This window comes from Polypterus senegalus, chromosome 4, assembly GCF_016835505.1.
Source record: "Polypterus senegalus isolate Bchr_013 chromosome 4, ASM1683550v1, whole genome shotgun sequence".
Taxonomy (NCBI): domain Eukaryota; kingdom Metazoa; phylum Chordata; class Cladistia; order Polypteriformes; family Polypteridae; genus Polypterus; species Polypterus senegalus.
The window spans coordinates 89257787-89273058 of record NC_053157.1 but is presented as its reverse complement, the minus strand read 5'-3'; the positions used below and the strand labels follow the sequence as shown (position 1 = coordinate 89273058).

The following is a 15272-nucleotide window of genomic DNA, read 5'->3' as shown; positions in this document are numbered from 1 at the left end:
CTTGTATTGGGACTTTATTTGCTTAAGATTGTCTTTTAGGCAACATATTCATACCTCTGTTTGCTCTTCTGAGCTTTCTTTGTTTTTTGCTCTTTTTTGTGAATACACTTCCTTTTGTAAAGATTTTTTTGCATTACTCTATACTAGCTATGTGTTGACAGTTTTCCCCTCCATAGTGGGACATTTTGTGTATATTTCGGGACATTTCATATTTTTGAAGTTTAAGAAATAAGTTCATTTTAGCTAGGTATAGGTCAAAGTCTGGCATTACAATAGAAGCTAGGTTGCCTTTTCACCTCCTCTAGGAAGGCTGGTAGGATTTTGGCTTGCTTCTCTGGATATTTAAGAAGGTCTTACACCTCTTAAGTAATTTCAGGGTGAGCGAATCACAACCCCAGTTTCCAACAAATTAACTAGAGAAATCCCAAATGGGTGGGAGTAATAGTGGAATTAATAAATCTTGTTGTTAGGATTCAAGAGATTATATGATGGAATTATACATTTCAAGGAGTACCATTTTGTAAGGATCAAGTATAGTATTATGATGAGAAAACAATAAGCATAATGCATAACTCAAATTAAATGAAGGACAAGTATGAAATTAAAAGAACAATACCACAATATTATACTAACAGAAAATTTACACATGTACCAAAAATTGTCTCAAACAGTACATTTATACATAATTTAATAATAATAATAATAATAATAATGGTGGTGCAGTGGGTAGCGCTGCTGCCTCACACTTAGGAGACCTGGGTTCGCTTCCTGGGTCCTCCCTGCGTGGAGTTTGCATGTTCTGGCCAAGTTTGCCTGGGTTTCCTCCGGGTGCTCCAGTTTCCTCCCAGTCCAAAGACATGAAGGTTAGGTGCATTGGTGATTTTAAATTGTCCCTAGTGTGTGTGTGTGCCCTGCAGCGAGCTGGCACCCTGCCCAGGGTTTATTTCCTGCCTTGCACCCTGTGTTGGCTGGGATTGGCTCCAGCAGACCCCCGTGTCCCTGTACTTAGGATATAGCAGGTTGGATAATGGATGGATGGATAATAATAATAATCTATTATTATTTATTGATATATTTTATTTATATAGTACCTGTCCCATGCTCAAGGTGCTTACATACGTACATGTACCAAAACTCATCAGAAGCATTGTAACATTAAATTCAAGAAGTTAACTATGCGATACAAAGCATAAGGAAGAAAAAAAGAAACTTACAAATTATTAAAACAAACATAGTAAAAGTATATTTTATAGGTCTGGGCCAAATGCAAGTGGATTACCTCAGCTTCTTGAAAAAATAAAGTACACACACTGACACAATCAAGCCAAAAAGCTAAATTGTTACATCGCTAGTGCAAACTGAGAAAATGTAAAAAATTAAGTAAACTATACATCTACAAAGTTCCAAAATTTTTCATAGAAAACAGAAACATGGCTGCGCACCTATATAAGAATGCCAACAATATGTGATTCAGCCCTCAGAACTTGGAAGTGGCAAAAAACATTTGAAATAGATGGAACTGTTTACAGAAAATATCATTCAGGCTCCTGCAAATGTTTTGTTTAAAAATACAGAATGCTTCATGGTAAAAAATTTGTTTTTTTAAAATCCCCTTATATGGGAAAGGGCTTTATGACCTCCAAAACTGTCAGTAATCCAAAAACAGCAAATGAATAAACAAGCAGGAGGTCAAAAAAACAAGCAAAAACGCAAAACACAGGCAGAAGTGTCGAAACCATAGACAAAAAGCAGAAAAAGCAAGGAAATAAGTCAAGTAATTAATCATTAAACTAAACAGAAGGCTAAAATGACTTTCACAAAGATGGAAGAGATCAATGCAAAAGATTTCTTTTAAAGTTCTGATTTTTTTCTTCTGCACTTCTCATCATGTGACTGCTAAATAATTAGTGTTATCAGGCAACAGAACAGATCAATACTAATGTTCAAACCCAGCTTAAACAACCAACCATAGAAACATTACTTTGAAAAACAAACACACATCAATCTGGAGCATAACGAGTTATTCCACTCTCTGGAACCTGGTAGAGGCAGCTTGAGCACATTATTCTATGAAATAAGCACCTCAGGCACATTCAACTTTGAACGAGTGGCAGGAGGGGTCAAAGAAGATGTCTCCAAATAAGAGGAAGGAGGCACTGCTGAAGGAATCATTGGCCAAGAGGCAGAAATCATTGGAGCAGGTCACATCTCCCAAAAATCAATACAGGCAACACAGAAGCAGAGACACTAGAACAGAAGTGTATGCCATATTGAAGAAATGTATTAAATATGATGATTCTCCTTACAAAGTACTGTAAGCAATTCTTATAAATGTCCACAGAAAAAAACTGGCATGTAGTTTTCAGTGAAATTAAACAATCTGTGTTTTTAGTGTTCCACCAAAATAACAACGGCCTCCATGAGATAGGTGCTGCTGCCCTTTCTTTATTTTTACTTTTCAAACAAATATTACTGTTCTACAATGTTGTAGGGGGAACTATACAATGCTTTCTACAAATGTGCATTGCTCTCCTGCCATGTCTTTTAACCATGCTAAACTGTCTATTTCAGCGCTTCCTTCATCATTACAATGTTGGACATACACATAAGAATTTCATGGATACTACTCCTACTACTCCTACTCCTACTACTACTGCTAACTACTACTACTGCTATGGCTGCTAATACTACTACTTCATAGGAAAATAATTTAATACTCCGGAAAAGCAGACACTAGTGATCAGTAAGTGAATTCGGTATTTATGCTGTTCAAAATTTTCAAGGGCATACATAAAATTTTAAATTATAGGTTAGAACAATTTTTTTTCAAATTAGGTTAGATAGAGTAACTGAGTATTAAAGTGGTAAATAAATTCAACTGGAAAATATTAGGGTGGCATTAGGCCTAGTCCAAGAACCAGAGCTATTTTCTTGACCCTCTGTCTGTATGGAGTTTGCACAAATATTCCATGAATATGTGGATTGTACAAGTATATGGGTTTCCCTGTTTCCTTCCATATCCTAAAGATTTATTGTTTAGATTGATTGGTAGCTTTATAATCCTCATTGTTTGAGTAAGCGTGTCCTGTGATTGCCCCATGTCTGACTAGATCCTGGCTTGAGCCTAATAGTTCTGGGGTAGAAACTAGTCCACCAAAATTTCTATTGTAATTGGCTGTTCAAGACAATTAAGGAATGAAAGAAAAATACTTTGTGCACTCAGTAGATCATTATGCTGAAGACTGTGTAACAACAAGAGACAAAGCAGCATGATGAGTTGGGATACCACTTTGGTGAACCCCATTTAATCTACTGAAAGAAAAATTAATAAGACCAAAAAAATCAATGACATCAGCTGCCTTGGATCAAAAGGACTTTTGTTTTTGAGCAGGAACTCAGACATGGGTAGAAAAATGAATGCTGTCTTCTATTACATTGTGTAATTAGTTCCTGAATTTTTCCAAAATAAAATTCATAGTATATAAGAATTATCATCCCGTCCTCCATCTGACATTTAGACTACTGTATTTTTATTAGCATTAATACTGTTAAGAACTTTAGTTGCTTTACTTCCACTAATTCTTTGCACATGTAAGATCTGAGCTCATATTTATCAAGAGTGAGAGTAGGAAAATGATCCTAAGAGACCAAACAAAATTTGGTTTTACTTTTCAAAATTAGAGTAAAAGCATTTTATCAAGTTTCCTAAGTTAGAAAACTTCTCCCTTCTTCACCAGAATTTAGGAGAGCTTGTTAACTGTCCTTACTAACTGGGAGCTGCCAGAAGATGGTGTTCAGGCACATTCAAGGAAAAGCTGAATGTTGAACAACAATGAACTCATAAAAATATATTGATTTGACAAAGATGAAATACTATTTAAAATATTATAATATTCTTGTACGTTACTCTTATAAAACTACTTTGTTCATTCTGACCACAGACTTGTTGTTGCTATTCTGAAGATCCAGCTTAGATTCAGTAGGCTACCACCTTCTTGGAGAATGAGGCTGTACCTGGCCAGACACCAAGATCAGACTGTTTCTAATGAGTCTGCACACAGTTTGTGTGAGGAACTTTACAGACTTAGGTGCGATGCTGAACCTAATGTAATGTGGCAGACCTATGACAAGACCATAAAGGTTGCTGAGTGTTGTGTTGGTGTTACCAGTGTTTGCAGAAGGAGGTGTTTCATCTCGCAGGGCACCCTGGATATCATTGAGAGGAGTCACAGTGTATGTCTTGATGGCAACTCAGGTCTGTACCGGGAACTCAGACGGATGGCTGTGAGGGCTCTGAGGGCAGATAAAGAGATGATTATTAGATGAATCTCTGAGCAAGTAACACACCATCTATGGTCTAGTGACCTATGACCTGTTTACAGAAGAACTGAAGCATTATGCACATCTGAATCTGTTGCTCGGAGAGTCGCAGTCAGAGTGGGTGATTGAACGGTCCTTACGGATGACACTAGAGTTGTGACCTGCTGAGCTGGCTACTTTGAGCAGCTGTTTAAAGCTGATCCTCTGGCTAGAATGTTGGACTTCTCTGGGTCCATGGTTCTTGATGCTGATCCTCCAATTAGCTGTGAACCACCCAGTCTCACTGAGATTGCACAGATGGTGAACCAGCTGAGGGTAGGGAAGGCTGTAGGGATCTGTGGTATCCAGGGTGAACTTCTCCAGGTTGGTGGTAAGGCTATCCTCCTTGCCCTGCAAGCAATTTTTCCTTTAATTTGGGAGACAAGCATTATTCCAACTCACTGGAAAATGGGATTTGTCTTCCCTATCTGGAAAGGGAAGGGTGATCGTCTGGATTGCAGCAACTACAGGGAGATGACATTATAACTGTGGTGGGTAAAGTCCTTGATAGAGTCATCCTCAATAGGATCCATGATCACTAGCTCAGCTACCAGAGACCATAACAATCTGGTTTTATGCCAAAGAAATCTGCTATCGACCACATCCTGGCACTGAGAGTTCTCATGGAGCACAAATGCGAATATCAGCAGAATTTCTTTGCAGCCTTTGTTGATTTTTCTAAAGTGTTCAACTCAGTTGAGCAAGCTGCCCTGAGACTTTGCGGGATCCCGCCAACGATCCAGGGTTGCTGGATGACATGGCTGGCCTGAACTCTGGTACAGTAAGTAGGCAGAGGCAGAACCTCTGTGTTTTTTCCCACTTGATTCTGGGCTTCATCAGGGGTGTGTTTTTGCTCCTACTCTGTTCAATGCTTGCATGGACTGGGTGTTGGGCAGGATTGTGTGATCCAGTGGCTGTGGGGCATCTGTTAGTGGAGAAAGATTCACTGATCTTGACTTTGCTAATAATGTTATAATCTTCGCAGAGTCAATGGAAGCTTTGATCGGGGCTCTGGAGAGACTAAGCGAGGATTCTGAGTGTCTGGGCTTGCGAGTGTCCTGGATAAAAACCAAGATCTAGGCCTTTAATGACCTCTTGGGCACAGCCATCAGCAGTGTGTCTGTCTGCAGAGAGAGGGCTGACATTGTTAAGAGGTTTACTTGCCTTGGCAACGATTATCATGTGTCTGGTGACTCTTCATATGAAGTCAGTAGACGGATTGGGAGAGCTTGGGGGTCATTAGGGCTCTGGAAAGGGATGTGGTGCTCCCGATTTCTTTGCAAAAGAACAAGGGTCCTAGTCTGTATAGTTCTGGTGCTTTCTGTGTTGCTACAGTGGAACCTCACTTTGCGAGCATAACTCATTCCGGAAATGTGCTCGCAGTCCAAAGCACTCGTATATCAAAGTGAATTTCCCCATAAGAAATAATGGAAACTCAGATGATTCGTTCCACAGCCCAAAACTATTCATATAAAAATGATTAATACAAAATATAAAGTAAAAATACATAAAACAAATTAACCTGCACTTTACCTTTGAAAAGAATCATGGCTGGTGTGAGTGAGTTTCTAAATTCTTGTGGGATTCCACCCAATGGGATGACATGTGGAAGAATGTCCTAAAGCAATCGCAGTCTCCCAGTGCTGTAGCAGTTCGCTGTAAAAAGCGAATCCAGAAAGATTGCGGACATGCTATAAGCACCTGCCGTCAGTGGGTGATACAAGGAACAAGGAACATTATAAATGCGCAGGGCACAGTACTACTTGGCCACGACCCTGCCTGACTGCTGTGTCTATGTATTGGAGAGTGGCAGATCCTGCGCAAATAAATAACCGCGCTGTTGCTGTTTCAAGCTGAATAAAACCGGTGGTGCAAGACAGGGACTCGCACGTCACAGCACACACACGCGCACACACACACACACACACACACACACAGTCACAATGCTGTACTAAACAGTATACGCTCGTACAGATGTTGACTATATGAGTGAGGCACGCTGACTCAGATGGAGAATAGGAGATGATTGCCCACAATCCCACAGCGAGAGAGAGAGAGAGAGAACCATCAGCTCATTTGTGATTACATGACGCTCAGCAGACAAAGCGTATACATACTACTCGTATTGCAAGATGTCGCTTGTTTATCAAGTCAAAATTTATTAAAAATTTTAACTCGTCTTGCAAAACACTCGTAAACCAAGTTATTTGCAAACCGAGGTTCCACTGTATATGGTTGCCAGACATGGACACCATCCAGTGATCTGAGATGAAGACTGGACTTCTTCAGTGCTGTATCTCTTCGGAGAATCCGTGTGCACTGCAAGTTTGACTTTGTGTTGAAAGAGTGGTTGCTCATGGAGTCCCAAATGAGACACATTACCTGCATTGTGAGGGAGCATTACATCAGTTACGGCTCTATGGCTTTGTGGCACAATTACCAAAGGATGAATCCAGCTCACAGGATCCTCATTGTTGTGGACCCGAGCAACTGGACCAGGCCAAGGGGACACCCATGTAACACCTGGCTGTGGCAGAGAGAGGGTCATTTCTGGGGGATGGACTGGACCGCATGTCTGCCTGGGGGATGCCAACCAGCATCCGAAGCTATTTCGTCATGTGGTGAGTGCGACAACGCACTGGACCAGTGCATGTTCCTCAACCTGACCTGACCTGACCTGACATTGTATGTTACATGATTGATCTATGTGAAGAAAGCATGTGCTATTAGATGAAATTAAAGTGTTGATAACACTATGCTTTTTGGCCACAGGAAAAATGCAATTTTACAATAGTGATAATTTGTGTATGTCACAACTAAGTATTTCTTGAATTTTGCACCAAATGTTTCACTTACAACGCCTGAGGTAAAAATGCAGATTTATGTATTTCCCCACCACTCCATGTAACATAATGATAATGCAAGCTGCATTCTTGTAAATCAGCATGCACATAAAGATAATTGTCACAAGTATGGATGAGCATGCATATGTCAATTGCAAGTAATATCACAGTACAGTATCCACACACAGGTGCAAAGTGTATTGTAGTTGCCAGCATATTACCCTGAAGATAAGGCTGGCTTGAGCTTTGTGGGTAATCAATGGCGAAATGTCACACAGGTACGTGGGGTTCTCCACTTCACAAAACCCAGTGTTATGAATACTCTTTACAAGCAGGGAAGGTTCTAGAAGGCAGATGGAGACTCCCAGGGCATTGGATGAAGGAGAGACATGCAGTAGGCAACTTTGGAATACGATCAAGAATGTTGCAAGAGTGAACACAACTTCCATAGCAGTGCAGAACTAGTTGTGGATAGTTTCAGTACATCTGTTACTTTACTAAGCATTTCCTGTGCCTACAACAGCAGTAAGGTGATTCTTCTCAATGTGCCCATTATTTGGCTTAACTCTCATTCATGTGTGCTTTGGCCTTTCCATCTTGATGTTTATTGCAATATTATTCATGATATTAAAAAAGTGAAACAATAACATGCAGCTTAGTACAATAAACTACCTTATTAGGTTTTCCTTTTTCTTCTTGAATATTATTATTGTTATTATTATTTTTATGGTGAAGCTTCAGTATTAATATCAAAAAACTACAAAACATCATGCCTGTTAATTTTGAGGAAAGGGATTACATAAAATTATTCATTCTCAGACATAGCCTTCAACTCCTCACTGGGACTGGGACTAGGATGCTTTGTTAGTTCTTCTCATGTCCTACTCTGAGGTAGGACAAAATCTTACCCTAGTCTGATTTTTCACGCAATTTCTAGGAGTAATTCTGAGACACTCAATAAATATGGACCTTGATAATGAAATCCAATATCTCTACTTGTCCACATGACCCAGCCCAAGCATAACTATCATATTCCTTAAACTTATTATCTCTTGCATTATAAACAGTTCCCTTGCTTCTGGCTTGGTTACTGTCTCTTTGAAAACCACCATTGTCACTCCTATTCTCAAAAGCTCTCCCTTGACTCTGCAGTTCTCAATAGTAACAGGCCTTTCTTTAACCCTCCCTTTCTTTCAAAGGATCTTGAGAATGTAGTGGATTCTCAAATACAGGCACATATGTCTAATAACAATTTGTAGGAACCTTTCTACCTCCTCCACTCTGCTAATTTTGATCTTGTCCAAAATATTACATTTCTCATTGATCTGAACGCTGCCTTTGATAGGTTAATCATAACATTCTATTCAGCTGCGTTGAGTCTCATTTTGGAATTTGTGGTACTGCTTTAGCCTGGTTCAGGTGTTTAGCTACTGCAGGATAATTTTATTTTTAATTGGAAAACATAAACCTTATGCTGCTCCAGTTTCTCAAGGCATTTCACAAAGCATTGTTAAGGTCCTCTTTTGTTTATCGGCTTGCTTCTCCATTCTCAATTATCCATCAGCATGATTTGCATTTTAATTTTTAGATAGATAGATAGATAGATAGATAGATAGATAGATAGATAGATAGATAGATAGATAGATAGATAGATAGATAGATAGATCCATCATTAATCCCAAGGGGAAATTCACAGACACTTCCCAAATATACAGTTTCTGAGTACTCATCCTACTGCTTTCTTTTTCTCCTTCTTCTCTGATAAACTGCCTCAAGGATGTTAAGTGCTGAATGGAATCTAATTTTGTTATGTTAAATAAGTATAAGACCAAGATCATGTTGACAGGGTCCAATGTTGCTTTTCTCATGGTCACTGATATTTCTCTTAACTTTGATTGTATTGCAGTTACTCTCTCTGGTACAGATTATAATCATAGTGTTACTTGTGATTCCACACACTCTTTCTAGACACATATTAACTCTTTAACTAAAGCCATGTCATATCACCTAATATTGCCTGTTTCTGTCCCTCATGTATGTTCCATGATGGATAGATCCTAATTCATGCTCTTATTTCCTCATATGTGGATTACTGTAATTCATTATGTAATGTTTTTCTTCTCAAATCTCTCAGTAAATTTCAGTATATAGTATACAAAACTCAGCAGCCATTCTACCCACCAGTACGCATATCACTTCTGTTCTTTTCCAGTTACTCTGGTTTTTCACATTCATTCCTATTTAATTTAAACTCCTCACACTTGCCCATTTATATCTTTCTACTCTTCTTCAACATCATGCACAAGCTCATTCCCTCACGTCTTCTGACATCAGTCTTCTCTGTGATCCCCACCCAAAATTGTCCACTGTTGGAATACTCGGCTGGACTACTGTAATGCACTTTATGTAGGAGTCAGTGCCTCATTGATTACTCATCTCCAGAGGGTCCAAAATGCTGCTGCTCGTCTTTTAACTGGCACTCGGAAATTTGAACACATTTCCCCTGTTTTAGTTACACTTCACTGGTTGCCCGTTTCTTTTAGGATCCATTTTAAAATTCTTTTATTTGCTTTTAAAACTCTTCATGGCCTTGCCCCACCCTATCTCTCTGAGCTCCTACAGCCTTATTCAACCACTCGCTCTCTCAGGTCAGCTGATCAGCTGCTCCTGAATGTACCAAGGACTAAGCGTAAACTTAGAGGAGACCATGCTATTGCTGTAGCAGCTCCCAAGCTATGGAATGATTTGCCTCTAGAGATTAGACAGGCCTCTTCTCTGTCTGTTTTTAAATCTCTTTTAAAAACCCATCTCTTTACCCTGGCCTTTGATACCTTGTGAGAAGTTCGTTTTAGCTCATTTTACTTTTGTTGTTTTTAGCTGATTTTATTCCATTTTATATTGTTTTATCGTAGGGCTGTTTTATTTATGTATTATACCATATTCTTATTTATGTGCAAAAATGTTGTGTTGTTTTACCTATCAACTATTTATTGTACAGCACTTTGGTCCTGTGCTGGTTGTTTTAAAGTGCTTTATAAATAAAATTGAATTGGATTGGATCCACTCATTTAGTGTACCCACTCCCAGATTGTGGATCATTCCTCCTTAATCTGTCTGGAACTGGATAAGTCTTTCCCCTTTCAAGTCCAACCTTAAAATATATTTATTCACCCAATATTACAATTTTTTTTACTAAGACCTATCAGTTTTTATTTATTTATTTTCTTGTCTGAAAATGTCTGATTGTATTTTTAAGTTATTTATATTCTGTTTTTGTATTATGTCATCAGAGATATTTTGACTTTCTGTGTACCTATTTGTTAGTTCATTTTTGTAAAGTGACCTTGGGTTTGAGATGAGGCTATTTTTAAATAAAAATATTATTATTATTCATTTAACATTTGTGAAGATTATTACATTAATTAATACATTTTAAAACCAATAATAAAGTATAGTACTTGATGCAAGGCAGGAACAAACCTTCCATGGAGCAGTAGAGCATTGCATGATCTACAATCACACTCACACTGACACAAGGTCAATTTGAAATTGGCAACCGACCTAATATATGTGGACGAGGGAGAAAAAACCTGCAGGCATGGGAAAATGTGTAACCTCAAATGAGACAATATTCAGACATAAGATGTGAAACCAGGATGCTGGCTTGATGAGAAAGCAGCGGGTTCAGGAGAATTAACATCAGTAAAATGGAATACAATATAATATAAATAAATTTTGTTAAAATGGAATGCAAAGAGATCATTAATTATATTAGAAATCTAAAGCAGAGGGAGGTGTGGTGTTACTTAACTTTCCTATTACTTTGTGACTATATGTAAATTGAGATTACAGAAAAAATAAGACAGTAACAAATTAGCACCTGCTTATCTAACAAGAGCTATATCTAGTAAATACTGAACCACTTCATCCTGATACATTCTACTCTCTACACAATGATTAAATATAATTAACAAAGCAAAGGGCAGTGATTCAGTGTTCACTTCAAATATGGTACCAGTTTAGGTGACACTTCAGGGTTGAGATATTACTGTCAATTAAACACTTATAATTGTATTGCTCCATAGTGATAAAGTATACAATAGGCATTAAATGGAATATGCTTAGTATTGATATATTTAGGGACCTGTATAGCATTAATATATCCATTACTTATTAGGAGCTTATCACCCCAAACCCCCTCTGGGCGTCCAACCGGGCAGCAAAGTTTTCACACAGTCCATACATGTCAGTGTGCGGTACAGGATGAATGGATGCTTAGACTTGATGCCAAAGTCAATGAGAGGGGGTAGAGGGGGCTGAATGCCTAAGATCAGGTGCTAAAGCAAACACTGCCACTGACCAGTGCCTTCAAAGCAGGTTATTTTTAGATACAGCATTAAGTATGCAACTTTAAATAAGATTAATAAGTAAGGAATGGAAGCTTACTTTAATTAAAATGCTTTCCACTTCAATATTTTTTAAATATGGTATAATGCAACGCAGAACTATACACATGTTTTATGCTTTTCTTGGCTTTAACTGTCAAAAATGAACCTGAGACAAGGTTCTACCTGTGTGAAGTACAGTGACTGCTTTCATGGGCCAAATGTTTATTGGATGTTACCTGCCTAAACTTTATTGCCATAAACTATTTGCCAATTAATCAGACAGTCTAGGCATTGCAGTAATTCCTAAACCTTTAATGGTTTTATGTGAAGTAACTCTCAATGGAAATGTGCTGCTCTGAATAAAAAAGCACAACAGAACAGTTATGTTCTATTTTTTAAGTTAAAAACGTATATAGCACAGCTTTTTTAATATGGAATGCTTTATTCATGCTAATGTAATCAAACACGCTGAACTGTTGCTAACCCTCTGGCTATGTTTGTGCCTTTGAACGATTACATGCATTGCTTACTCAAATTGAGCTGACTGGTGACAGAATCTCATTCAGTTCATGATCTTTTCTTTAGCAGCTACTGTATTTCATAAGATCAAGTATTTCTTTGGCTGACTTAAAAGTCATACATTTTCCTGACCCCACTTATCTCATAACAAGCTCAGAGGGAACCAGTTGCAACATTTGCATGATAGGAATGAACTACAGTTCAGAAACTAGTCACACACTTGGACTGGCGTAATTTTGAAATCCATACAGCATCCAGCTGGCAATGTTTATTTCAGTGTAGATAGATAGATAGATAGATAGATAGATAGATAGATAGATAGATAGATAGATAGATAGATAGATAGATAGAATGGTTTTGTCCCTAAGGGGAAATAAAGCACCATTCATTTAATGTAAAACTCATAAGTGCTTAACAAAGCAAACAAGAGTAAGGGTCTCAAAAGAGCATTGCACTGTGAGAATAACAATTGCATGTTGATCACTGCCTGCAGCCAACATTTTCTATCATTTGCTGTCACTCCCAACTGAGACATAATAATTCTTATTTGGAAAAGGTAAGAAATAGAAACAAGAATGAAAGACAGAAACTCCATATAAGTAAACACTTAAAAGGAGCAGGCACAATTCTACTCAGAATAGAGGTTGAAATACAAAGCAAGAAACTAAGATTGGTGTGTGTAGGTGAAAACGTAGTCATAAATGAAGTGAAAGCAGAAAAGCAGGAACACAATACATAAAGGACTCAGCAGAAACCTGAGAATTAGAGCAGAGCTATGAGAGACAGCTGAGATATGAAACACAGCTGAAATCCCCATTACTGTATACCTCTGGCCCCACGCCACAATCATGTGATTGCCTAGTAGCAACCGTCACCTAGTAATTGTAAGAGGGAGGAGTGGCTCATAACAAACTGCATGTGGTAGGAGTGACAAAAGACAAATAGCAATAGTCCTGACATTGACAGCTTTCAATGTCAAGAAAGGCACTGAGACATTAAAAAGTGAATGTTAAAACAGTGCAAAAACTACAGAACAAAAATATTAAAAATTAAATTAAGCTAGAAGTTAGGAGGGTGACTGTAATGGATCAAAAAGCTGCTTGCTTTGTGGTGGTATATAATGTGGCATAGTTTGCATTTAAACTTGACAAGCATTTGAGCTGCTCTCTAATAGAAATGACTGAAGGACAATGTCTGGTCATCAGTCAGATTATGCTGCAAGACAACAATCAAAGCATATGAATACATTCACATCTGAATGACTGAACAGAAAACCAAAATTAAGATTTTTGGGGTTTTCTAGTCAAAATCCTGCCAAAATCCTGACATGAGCCACACTGAGATGTTGTGCCTACCTTAAATAGAAAGTTTATAGTTGAAAATCCTCCAGTGCGGCTGAATTGAAACAATTCTGTAGAGAGGACTGGGCCAAGATTTCTTCACAGTAATACAAAACGATAATCTCCTTTTAACCAGAAGCATTTGATTGCAGTTGTTTCTGCTAAAGGTGGTACAAACAAGAATTAAGTTTAGGGGGCATTTACTTTTTGACAAAGATGATACAGGTTTTAGTGACATTTTTCCTTCAATATATCAAATGATCATTTAAAAAATTGTGTATTGTGATCACTCAGGTTGTCTTTTGTATGATACTAGATTTTTTTGCCAGTCAGGGAGAATTAAATGTTATGGATTAAGCAAAAATAACAGAAATCAGGAAGAGGGCAAATGCTTTTTTATGGCACTGTAGATGGAATGGAGAGGCAATTTGTGTGCACCCTGAGTGTTGATGACAATGACAGTGATAGATGAAGCACAAAACTAATTATCAGAACTCAAAATAAATGATATGTGTTCATGTCATTACTGTTAATTTTAATTTTTGTATATCACATATAGGGGTATGGTATATATTATGGTATACATTTATGTTTAGGTTTTTGAGGAGATGGGTTTTACAGAACATTAAGGCAGGAACCAGTTCTGGACAGGGCATCAGTCTATCACCAGACTAATTTGTACACACCTAGATTTTGCAAATTTACAATAACTAATTAAGCACAACTTTGGAGATTTGGAAGGGAAAATGGAATATCTGGAGAAAAACCTATTGAAGCATTGGGAGAACATGCATACTCAACACAGACAGAATGGGCACAGCATTCATAACCAGGATACTGAATTTATTTGTAATCAGTTCTAATCACTGGACCACAGGGCTGCACATATACATCTGACATTAAAGTTTAATGATTAAACTTGAACTTGAAATATTAATTAACTTTAAATATCAGAAAGAAATGTTAAAGTATGAATGAGCATCAGAGAAACAGTGGAGTGGTGTGTGGTAACACAGATACGAATTCCTCCATATTACACAACATCACAAAGTGTCTCTCTTAGGAAGTGTATGTAACTCACAGAAAAAATAAACATCTGTATGAAAGCTAAAGTCTTCCATATGGTTAGAAAGTTGAATACTATGACAAATTTGGTAGATACTTTTTATTTATGCATGCAGTTCGTACAAAGGAACAACAAAACTCAATCATTTCCTGTGCATGTATTAAACAGATTTTTACAGCCCCTTTATAAGATGGTATACTTTCCCACCATCAGTGTCTTTGTTTCTTGTCCACTATTCTGTAATCAACAGCTCCTCTTATCCTCTTCCCACTTTAGATCTCTGTCCTGGTCACTCTCAAATGCCTTCTTATCAAGGAGCTGATACAAATTTCAAGCAAAGTTTTTTTTTCCTGTTAGCTAAATCTGCTTCGCTATATATTTTGGCAACTTGCCAGATGCAGCCTGAGCTGAACCTTTAACCCAATTATAGCATTAAAGCAGACAAGATCCCTGGATCTCTGCCCAGTTTGTATCATACAGTTTAGAAACTGCCATTTCCATATATGTCTCCTTGTGCAAGATGAATCCAGAATTGCAATGTACGCCTATTAGGTACAGCAAACAATTAGTAATTTCTTGTAATAAAAACTATCCTGAAGCACAAGTTGACATTAGTAAAAATTTCTACTACTGGAAAATTGGTAGCTGGTAATTGGACATTAGTAAAATTATTTACTATTGAAAAAGTGCTAAGTAATGTATGTAACAGTGGGCTGTTTTCTTTGATTGATAATAGTAAGCCCCAGTTTTGGTTGAG

General features: G+C 37.8%; 1 protein-coding gene across 1 annotated transcript in view; it reads left to right on the top strand.

Moving 5' to 3' along the window:
* Positions 1-6923: 6923 nt before the first annotated feature.
* helt (helt bHLH transcription factor) overlaps positions 6924-15272 on the top strand; it is a 49516-nt gene continuing 41167 nt past the window's right edge. The window contains exon 1 of the mRNA XM_039751005.1: positions 6924-6980. The gene's annotated coding sequence lies outside the window, so the exon portion shown is untranslated. The remainder of the gene's footprint in view (positions 6981-15272) is intronic.